This window comes from Uloborus diversus, chromosome 3, assembly GCF_026930045.1.
Source record: "Uloborus diversus isolate 005 chromosome 3, Udiv.v.3.1, whole genome shotgun sequence".
NCBI lineage: Eukaryota > Metazoa > Arthropoda > Arachnida > Araneae > Uloboridae > Uloborus > Uloborus diversus.
Genome location: NC_072733.1, coordinates 158,198,052 through 158,207,432, shown reverse-complemented (window position 1 = coordinate 158,207,432; position 9,381 = coordinate 158,198,052). Strand labels below are relative to the sequence as shown.

The window sequence follows — 9,381 nt, the reverse complement described above, 5'->3', positions numbered from 1 at the left end:
ATGAAAAAATTTTGAAGATAGAGCAATTTTTGTATTTTTTATGAATTTTTCAAAAAACCTTTAATTTGCATTTTTCCTGGGTTTTGTTTTTTTTTAAATATCATCCTGCGAGAAGTATCAAAGCCCCATTTCTAAAATTTAAGTTGGTAATAGTAAAACCATTTCGCCCTCTTCAAAAGAAAAAAGTTCTTAAAAATACGCAACAGTTTTTTTTTTACAATTTTTTTAATGCTGAACACATTATGTCTTTCCACGCATCGGTCGAAGAAAAGCGTTCTTCATTTTTTTCTCTGACGTCACTATTTGGATTTCGATTCGATATTTAGGATGGAATCTTAATCGCAAACAAATGTTAATCTTTTTTTTTTTACCTATATAGCTTACTTCTACATTTTATGAAGTGATGACCACGTGTTTTTCCGGCAGCGCTTGCTTTTTTTCTTTCCCCCCTTTTTTTTGTTTGTTTTATTTAGGGATTGCATTTATTTCATTTCCATTCCCCCTCCCCCCCCCCCCCCGCCCAAGCTGGACGTTTTGCTGTTACTATATTAGGTTACATTTCATAGTTTTTTGCGCATTTATTTGAATAAAAAAATTTTTGAAAAAAAAAAAAAATAGAACCGACTTCAAAATTGCTCTAAAAAGGGAAAAATAATTTTATTCTTTAAACACCATCGATAATACTTTTAAACATAATTTTTGAATTTGGCGCAAAAACGATAGATAAAATCATTCACAGCCATAATTCAACTAAAACTATAAATTTAACCAGACCCAGTTTCTTCACTACCACATGCATTACGCATTGATGACAGCATATTTGAGTAATGATATAAATGTTTCGTTCCTAACTTTGGATGATTTTTTGATAAAAATATAAACGAAGCATGGATACAATGGATTTTACTTTTTGTTTTTGCGCCAACTTCAAAAATTATGTTTAAAAGTATTATCGATGGTGTTTAAAGAATAAAATTATTTTTCCCTTTTTAGAGCAATTTTGAAGTCGGTTCTATTTTTTTTTTTTTTTTTTTTTTCAAAATTTTTTTTTATTTCATTCTTTTTAGTGTAAATGTAGATATTTCAGTAAAAGTAAGAAGTTACCTAGTAAGAAGTTCGGCTCTGTATCACTGTATTGCTTTAGAAAAGCCTTTATTCAAAATTATCATTACAATTACTTTTAATGTTACTGTTATATGGCACCAAACTTTTATAACAATGAGTTTATTATTGTCGCGTAGATGAAGGTAGCGAAGACAATGTGAAAGCCAAATGAAGCGAATACTCGTTAGTCTCAACTCGAGATCTTTATTCAGAACCACGAATGAACGTTACATTTCCTTATATACAACTTGAGAAAATGCTGGAACTTTCCAGACTTGGAAAGATACAGAAATCAATAGAACATTCGTGAAAACACGGGAAACAGTAGAAACGAAATTTTAGTAAATTTCACTATGTCCTAGTCGGGATTTGAACCCGGGTCGCTCGTGTGGGAGGCGAGAACTCTACCACTGAGCCACCATTATCCACGGACGCAAAGTGCGAACTTCGCTACAATATCATTTTAATCATTTAATAGGGAAATTGCATAAAATTTAGTTTTTTGCTCATAACTTTTTTTCTAAAGAACAAATATGGTCAAACAAAGTAATGGGACCTAAGTTGAGAAATCCCCTATCCATTAAAAAAAGAATCATCAAAATCGGTTCACTAGGTGAGACGCTATGAGTGGACAAAAAAAAAAAAAAAAAAAACATACATACGGTATGAGCTGATAACCGCCTCCTTTTTGAAGTCGGTTTAAAAAACAGCGAGATTTTTTTTTCTTTGTCAAACGCTACTTTTTGCACACGACGGGGAATTTTGGAGATAACTTTTTTTTTTTTTTTTTTTGCTCTGCTTAAATAAAAAAAAGCGATTTTTTGAGTGATCTTTGTTTTTATTAGGAAATGGGCGGGAGATTAAAATAAATAGAGATGGAAAATTAAGAGATAGATCATAAGAGTAGATAGCCGCCGAAAGCGGCAATCTTGGCTTAAAAATGTGAATGGCACAAAAAAAGATAGTGATGGATTGATTAATACTGCTGTCAAATTTATTTAAACAGCCGCCGAAGGCGGCAAACTTGAAGAAAAAAGGTAAATGACAAGTTAGCCAAACAGCCACCGTAGGTATCTGCTTGCATAGAAAGGCGAATGGCGTAAGAAGGCGAACCAGCTGGTCGCCGAAGGCGGCTAGTTTTGAATAAAAGCGTTTTTGTTTGCTAAAGAAGTAATAATGGAGTCAGTCAGTCAGTGGCCACAGCTGCGAAATACATTTAACTAACTCGTTTTGAATACAAGGGAACGTAATTGCAATTAGTCCATTAATGATGGAACCCTGATGATTCCCACCTTTGATGGAATCAATAATTAACAGTTTTTAAAAAAATGTGTGGACGTGCTTAAAAGAGTCATTTCGATCCAGGAATAAATATTAAATTTATTTTTCCACTTATAAAAAATGCAAAATGAAAGAAATTTTTTTTGCTCAACCATGATATTAACGACACGTAGAATCAAAATGTCACCTCAACTGTATCATGGTTTTATAAACAAATCAGTATCTGCTTTGAAATTCGCGAAGAAATAGTTTCTGCAGGCACAGATGCAAAAATATTGGGCCAGTGGCGTACCTAGAGGCTGGCAGGAGTGGATGTCACCAGGGGCGCAGCATTAAGAGGAGCGGCATTTTGATTGAAAAAAAAAAAATATTATTATTATTTTTTTAATTATTTTTTTTAAAAAAATGGCCACATATGTAGAAAGATACTTTGACAAAAAAAAAAAAAAAACTCGCAAGTATAAAAGCTAGAGGGAAAAATTAAATAAGCCTTAATTCTCAAAAAACAAAAGAGGTAATTTTACGTGTGGCGTTAAATTCACGATTCACTGAGTTAGCTAACACGATTTGTATGTACGAGGGAGCGGTGGCAGAGGGCTTTCTATATACTGGATGATACCTCTTCCCCCCCCCTCCGGGGAGAAATGTGACATTTTGTCGCGAAACGTTTTTCTTGCGAAAAAGTATTTGTTTTCGTGAGAATAAAAATAATATAAGCATAAAAAGTCTCATTTGAACACAATATAATTTATCAAATCAATCAGTCAGAATTCTAATTCGCCAAATCAGACTGTCAAAATGTCCCACCCGCCAACAAAAAAAAAAAAAAGGAGGTCACAGTGACCTCCGGTGACTTCCCATCTGAGCGACCTTGATGGGGGTGGGGGGGCGCAATTTCTTAACTTCGCCAGGGGCACTAGGTCCTATAGGTATGCTTGTTTGTGTAATTCAGTGTAACTTTGATAATGCAAGTTGTTGCATGATAAAAAAAAAAATGCATATATGGATTAAACAACATTTAATGCTTTTTGCCCAAAAAATGAAATGTTTTCCACAAAATTATCTCAAAAATATCAATTATATATTTATTTATATATTTATTAGAGTGTCCTAAAAAAATGAAAGTCGGTTTTTCAAGTCGCACATCTTCTTATATTTTTCCTTTTAGATCAAAACAACTGTAAAAAAAAAAAAAAAAAAAGGTTCATATAATTTAAGCAACGGCTACCCGTGCCGACTAGCGCCTGAAAGTGTAAACCAGCCATGTGTACTAGGCTGAATAAGTTTTTTTTTTGTTCGAAATTTCATGTCGATAAAATAAAAACTGCCTCTACAGCCCCACATGTACCACAAAATTATTTATCCAAATTAAAAAATATTTAGGTGTCCCTTAAGAGACCTAAAATTTATAATTTTCTTCAAAAAATTGATTTTTTTAAATTTACCTTTTAAAAAATTACACATACATTTAAAAAATAAAATATCAAGTTCAAAAATTATTAGCGAACACATTTTCAAATCAACATTTGCAAATGAATAATAAAAAAAAAAAATAATGTATTTAAAATGAAAAATTTAACTTAAAATTGAAAAGATCCATATTTTGAGTACCAGTTGGGAGACTTAAATATCGGAAGAGAGCAAAAATTGCTATTTAACGCTATTATCGAATCTATTGTTTATATTTTTTATCTTGATAACTTCTTAAAATTTACTTTACATTTAAAAAAATATAGAGAGAAGTTAAATCAATTTTTTGAAAAAAAGTATACATTTTAGGCCTGCTCGACACCTAAATATTTTCTGATTTGGATAAATAGTTTTGTGGTACATGTGCGGCTAGAGGCAACGTTTTATAAACATGAAGTTTCAAACTTCCAAAAAAATATTTTTTCGATTTGGTGTAGAACATAGTTTTGGTTCACACTTTCAGGCGCATGTCGGCACGGGTTGCCATTGTTCAAATTGTACGAACTTTTTTTACTTTTTTTTTAACCTGAAAGGGAAAATATCAGAGGGTGTGCGACTTGAAAAATCGACTTTCGTTTCTTCTTTCTTTCTTCTTTTTTTTTTGGGGGGGGGAGGGGAAGGACACCTTAATATCTATTTTATTATTAACTTTTACATTCCATTGAACAAAACCCAACTTTTACATAACACAGAACAAAACTTTAACTTAAAAATAAAAAGTTTTGAAAAAATACAGAATTTAATTATTATAAATTCACATAGCAGTAAATTAAACACCACTTAAAAAAAAAAAAAAAAAATTGCATGCTCTGCCGTGCTAAGAACAGAAGTGGAATCTGCAGTTGAGCTCAAACTGAGATAGTGCGTTTTAAAGTTTGGTTCTTCCATATATTTGTATGTGTGTGTGTGTGTGTGTGTGTGTGATTCAGATGTCCTTTTTTTTTTCAGAATTTTTCTAAAAATAGTTCCCGATAAAATGACCCTAAAACACTTCATTTATTAAGCAAAATGCGAAACAGAGAACAACTTGGTAACAATAACTCAATTCTGTTCAAAAGTGCAGGTATGACTACTTTTACTACTGTGCTTACCACGACCGTATTGTTAACTGAAACTCCAGCGTGAGTATTGGTTCAGCTTTAGAAACCATTACGCAGTTTTGGTTTGGGGTTTCTGCTGGAAAGATAAAGAAAAACCAATTTAGTTTTGATTTGGACTTAGACTGGATTGGAAAAAATCAAACCTCAAAAGCTTTATTTTTTAGACAGCAAAGTTACATTGCAAGGGAGGGATCATTACTTATTTTTCTTTCAAACGATATCAGTCATGTTTGAATGTCAATGATTGCTATTATTATTTCAAGTTTCAAAGGCAATCTAAAATAGAAAACCTAATTGTTATGAGTAGACACACCTTACCCAATATTATTGGTTGAATCACGATTTGACTTATTTCTCGTGTTTGACCAAGAAAGCTCTCGGTTATAAAACAAAAAGGCTATTTTTTTCTAATGAAACTTACCTTTCTTTGTATTTCTGTCAAGCAGAAAAAGAAGATGCCTGGATTGCATATGTTATAAATGCTTAACCCTTAATATGTTCCAAGAAAAATTAAGAAACCATATTTTTATTCATAAAAAATCAAATTTTCCATTTTTTTCCAGAAAACCCCCCAGAAAAAAAAACGTTTTTTTTTTTCACCACTTCAAAATTTACGGAAATTTTACATCTCTAGTAACACTTCAACTAAAGAGTGAACATTTTGTATATTTACTTCAAGTATCACTTAAAACAAAAAACACCATCAAACCTGCGTTTTTTATTTCCGTATCTATGAGTCTTCCTGCTGATACGGAGTAAGATTAATTTTTTTTTAATGTAACATTTCACCTAAAGAGGGAACATTTTGTATATTTACTTCAAGTATCACTTATTTAAATAAAAAATACCATAAAACCTGCGTTTTGATTTCAATACCCATGAGTTTTCTAACATTCATTCATGAAATGGGGTCATGTCTCCCTAAGTGCTAGGTAAGTCTCCCTAGCTCTAGGGACATTTGACTCATACGCACATGGGCGGATTTATGGGGGGTCAGAGGGGCGCAATGCCCCCCCAGTTTTGGGAAGACTTTGTAGTAACAACACATCTTCCAAGAATTAAAAAAAAAGTTTTATTATTTTTTCTTTTTTAAATAGTTCAGAAGGGCATGGGTGGATTTATAGGGAGGGGGCATAGGGGGCAGTGCTCCCCCAGTTTTGGGACGACTTTATATAGTAACAACACATCTTCCAAAATCTTAAAACAAAAAAATCATAACTTTTTCTTTTTTGAATAGTTTAATGAAAATGAAGAGAAAAGCGAATGTCGTTTTCTGATGGGAGGAAAGAAAAGGGGGGGAAAAACGAACATTAAATACAAATAACACAGCTGTCACTGGGGTGCTGAAAATGTGTCTAAATTCACTATTTTGGACTGAAAACCATTTGGGCAAGTATATGAATGAAAATATAGGCTAAACGAGCTATACATTAAGCTGCAACACTTATAATAATTGACTATTATTTTAACCAATTAGAACTTAAAGCAAAGGGCAAAAATCTCCCTCCCCCTCATTCGCGCTAACAGAACGATCTACTTGTTATGATTTGTGTTCACATTTAAAGTATTTGTGCATAATATTTATGTTAGTAGATTAATTGGCCTTTTGAGAAATTCTAAAAAACATAGTTTTTTTTTTTTTCCTTCTCTCTCTCTCTCTTTTTAAAGAGAGAGAAAGAGAAAATAAATACGATCGCAAACTGAATAAATTTCAGTTATCTGAGTGTTCTGATTAAATGAATCTTTTTAATTAGAGGGAGAGTACAATTTTACTTACTTTATAAATACTGTTTAAAAAGTAAGGTAAGTCATAATCATCTAAGTCTAATTGAGTAAGTCCTTGTCATTATTGAAAACTAAATAATTGAGTCATCAAAAGTTTTGGAAAAATTTGCTGAAATTTTATAGAAGTCTATAAATACCTAACAAAGATTTGTAAAATCGTAAAAATCCTTTAACCGTAAAAACTGACGAATTTTCGTGAAAATTACAAAAAATCAGGCAAAAATCTGCAGGTAAGAGTGAATTACAAACAGGGCCGAATTTGCCTATAAGATAAACAAACTATTGCTTAGGGCCCTTTCTTTGAAGTGGGTCCCTAACTCCCAAAAAAAATTCATGATTCATTCCTTAAAAAATGGAAATTGCTTGAAAAAACTAATTTAATTTTTAAGTGCTTGAAAACCTTGAATATTTGAAAACGTGTGGCTACAAACCTTAAATTTTAAATTTTCTAACAAATGGTAGAGGGGGAGGAATGCCAAAATATGTCAAATTAAGCTCCTTGTCACATCCTATATTAAAAATGTAAAAATCATGGTTCTCACGTTTGTAACATATTATTTGAAATAAATTTTTGTGACTCACATGTTTCATATTTTGCTATTTATTCAATCCCGAATGCAGTATTTTAGAAATTTTTTTGTACTGATTGCTTTTATCTTACTTCTGCATATTGCCTATCTGTTTAGCACGGAAAAAAATGCACACTACTTCTATTTCTTTTCGTTTTCTGCACTACTTGCAATTGAAGAAAAGTTGTTGTCATGAGAAATCGATGGTTTCTTTTAAATTTTAAATAGCTATTTCTTACAAAGTTAGAACAGGACTGTAAAAATTTACAACCAAGTACTAAAACATCATACTGAAAAGTACAAATGTAGTGCGTTGAATAATTTTATTTATTCTAGAGACCTTGAAAATAATTAGATAAGTCTTTGAAAATCCTAAGCAAAGTGAGCTCCAATTACTTCTACACCATATTGTTAATCTGTTTAGCCAGGAAAAAAAATGATACACTTCCTCTATTCCTTTTAATTTTCTGCACTACTTATAATTAAAAAAAGGTTGTAATGAGAAATCTATAGTTTAATTTTTCTTTCAAACTTAAAATGGCTGTTTCTTACAAAGTTTGAACAATACTGTACAACTGTTAATCTAGTTATTAATTTCTATGTCTATCCAATTAACTTTTATAAGGCTTCAAAATGCAGAATTTTGTATCCATTTTACAAAATTTCCTTCGGGGGAGAAACCCCCGGCCCCCTAAAATTGGAGATATTCTATTTCCCACTTAAAAGGGAGCCCTGCGTCACTCTCGATATCCCCCCTGTATCTCCCTGTCTCCCTCTCTTAAGGTCAATTCAAAAAGGACAGCATGAAAACACACATTTATGAAATCGACACACAAAAAAGTAAAGCACGGATTTATGCATCACAGGAAACAGACAAAAACATGAGAATGGGGGGCAATAAAAATGTTGCACAAAAAAAAAAAAAAAATCCTGCCCCCCCCCCCCCCCAGGAACTCAGTCCTAAATCCGCCTATGCATACGCAGACTTGAGGAATAAAATTTTGTGTACCATTTCTACTTAGAATTATGCTATTATTTTTAGCCATAATAATGTGCATAATGGCAATCAATTTATGCATATTTTTTATTTCCTTCTAACTATTCTACACACACACACAAAAAAAAGGGTCAAATCTCCCTTGATTCCCCTACTTGTATTTATTTGAAATCAAAATATAACATGTTATAACGGTTATGTTTCTTGTATTTTAGAATGTGATTTGTCTTACATTCAAAATTTTGCCTATGTCTACCAAAAAGGAAAAAAAAAATGCTAAAATAACAAGGTTTTTTAAAATCATTTTTGTTTTAGTTTAAAGAACGTATTTATTGGCAGCTTTTCTGCCCGTGCTCGATTTTAAAAGTTATAAAAATTAAGACCTTCGTGACGAAAAAATCTATTTGTTTATTCAACGTGCGAATTTCGGCCGCCTTGCGTCGCATGAAGACCGTGATGTTATTTTACATCATAGTATTTTACCCCATTGGGAACCTTCTTTCACCATGGACGATTTTAAAAGTTATTAAAAACTGATCTATTCGAAAAGAAGAAAAAATGCATTTTTGGGCTCAATTTGCGATTTTAGAACGCCTTGCGGAGCATAAAGATTTTTTCTGACCAACTTGAAATTTCACATGAAATTGTTTAGTCTCAGTGGACAACTTCGAAAAAAAATTTTTTTTTTTCGATCCACCCTAATGATCAGTGTAAAAACCATACGCATGTTTCAGTTTTGGGGAGTGACCCACCTATCACTTCCTACCCTACTTTTTTTCTTTTGAATGTTAAAACTTTAATATGAGATATCCAAACATATTTCAAATGTTATTTTGACATAACGATTTCAAGTGGAAATCGAATTCAGTAATAAAAAAATGGGATCATGAAGAAATCAAAATCACATGACCAGATAAAAATAACACAAAAAGAAAACAGATGCTCACAGTATACCTCAGAAATATCTCCTCAGTTTGAAAAAGCTCATTTTTACGGAAAGAAATAAAAGAAAACAATTCGTTTTGACTGCAGTTACACCTCAAGAATCCTTTGAATTCCCAATTTGTTTTTTGTT

The 9,381-nt window shown here is 31.9% G+C and overlaps 1 non-coding gene across 1 annotated transcript; it reads right to left on the bottom strand.

Annotated features, from left to right (window-relative positions):
• Positions 1-1,458: 1,458 nt before the first annotated feature.
• Positions 1,459-1,537, bottom strand: Trnag-ccc (transfer RNA glycine (anticodon CCC)). The gene has a single exon. It is a non-coding gene; the product is annotated as a tRNA-Gly (tRNA).
• Between the last annotated feature and the right edge of the window lie 7,844 nt (positions 1,538-9,381).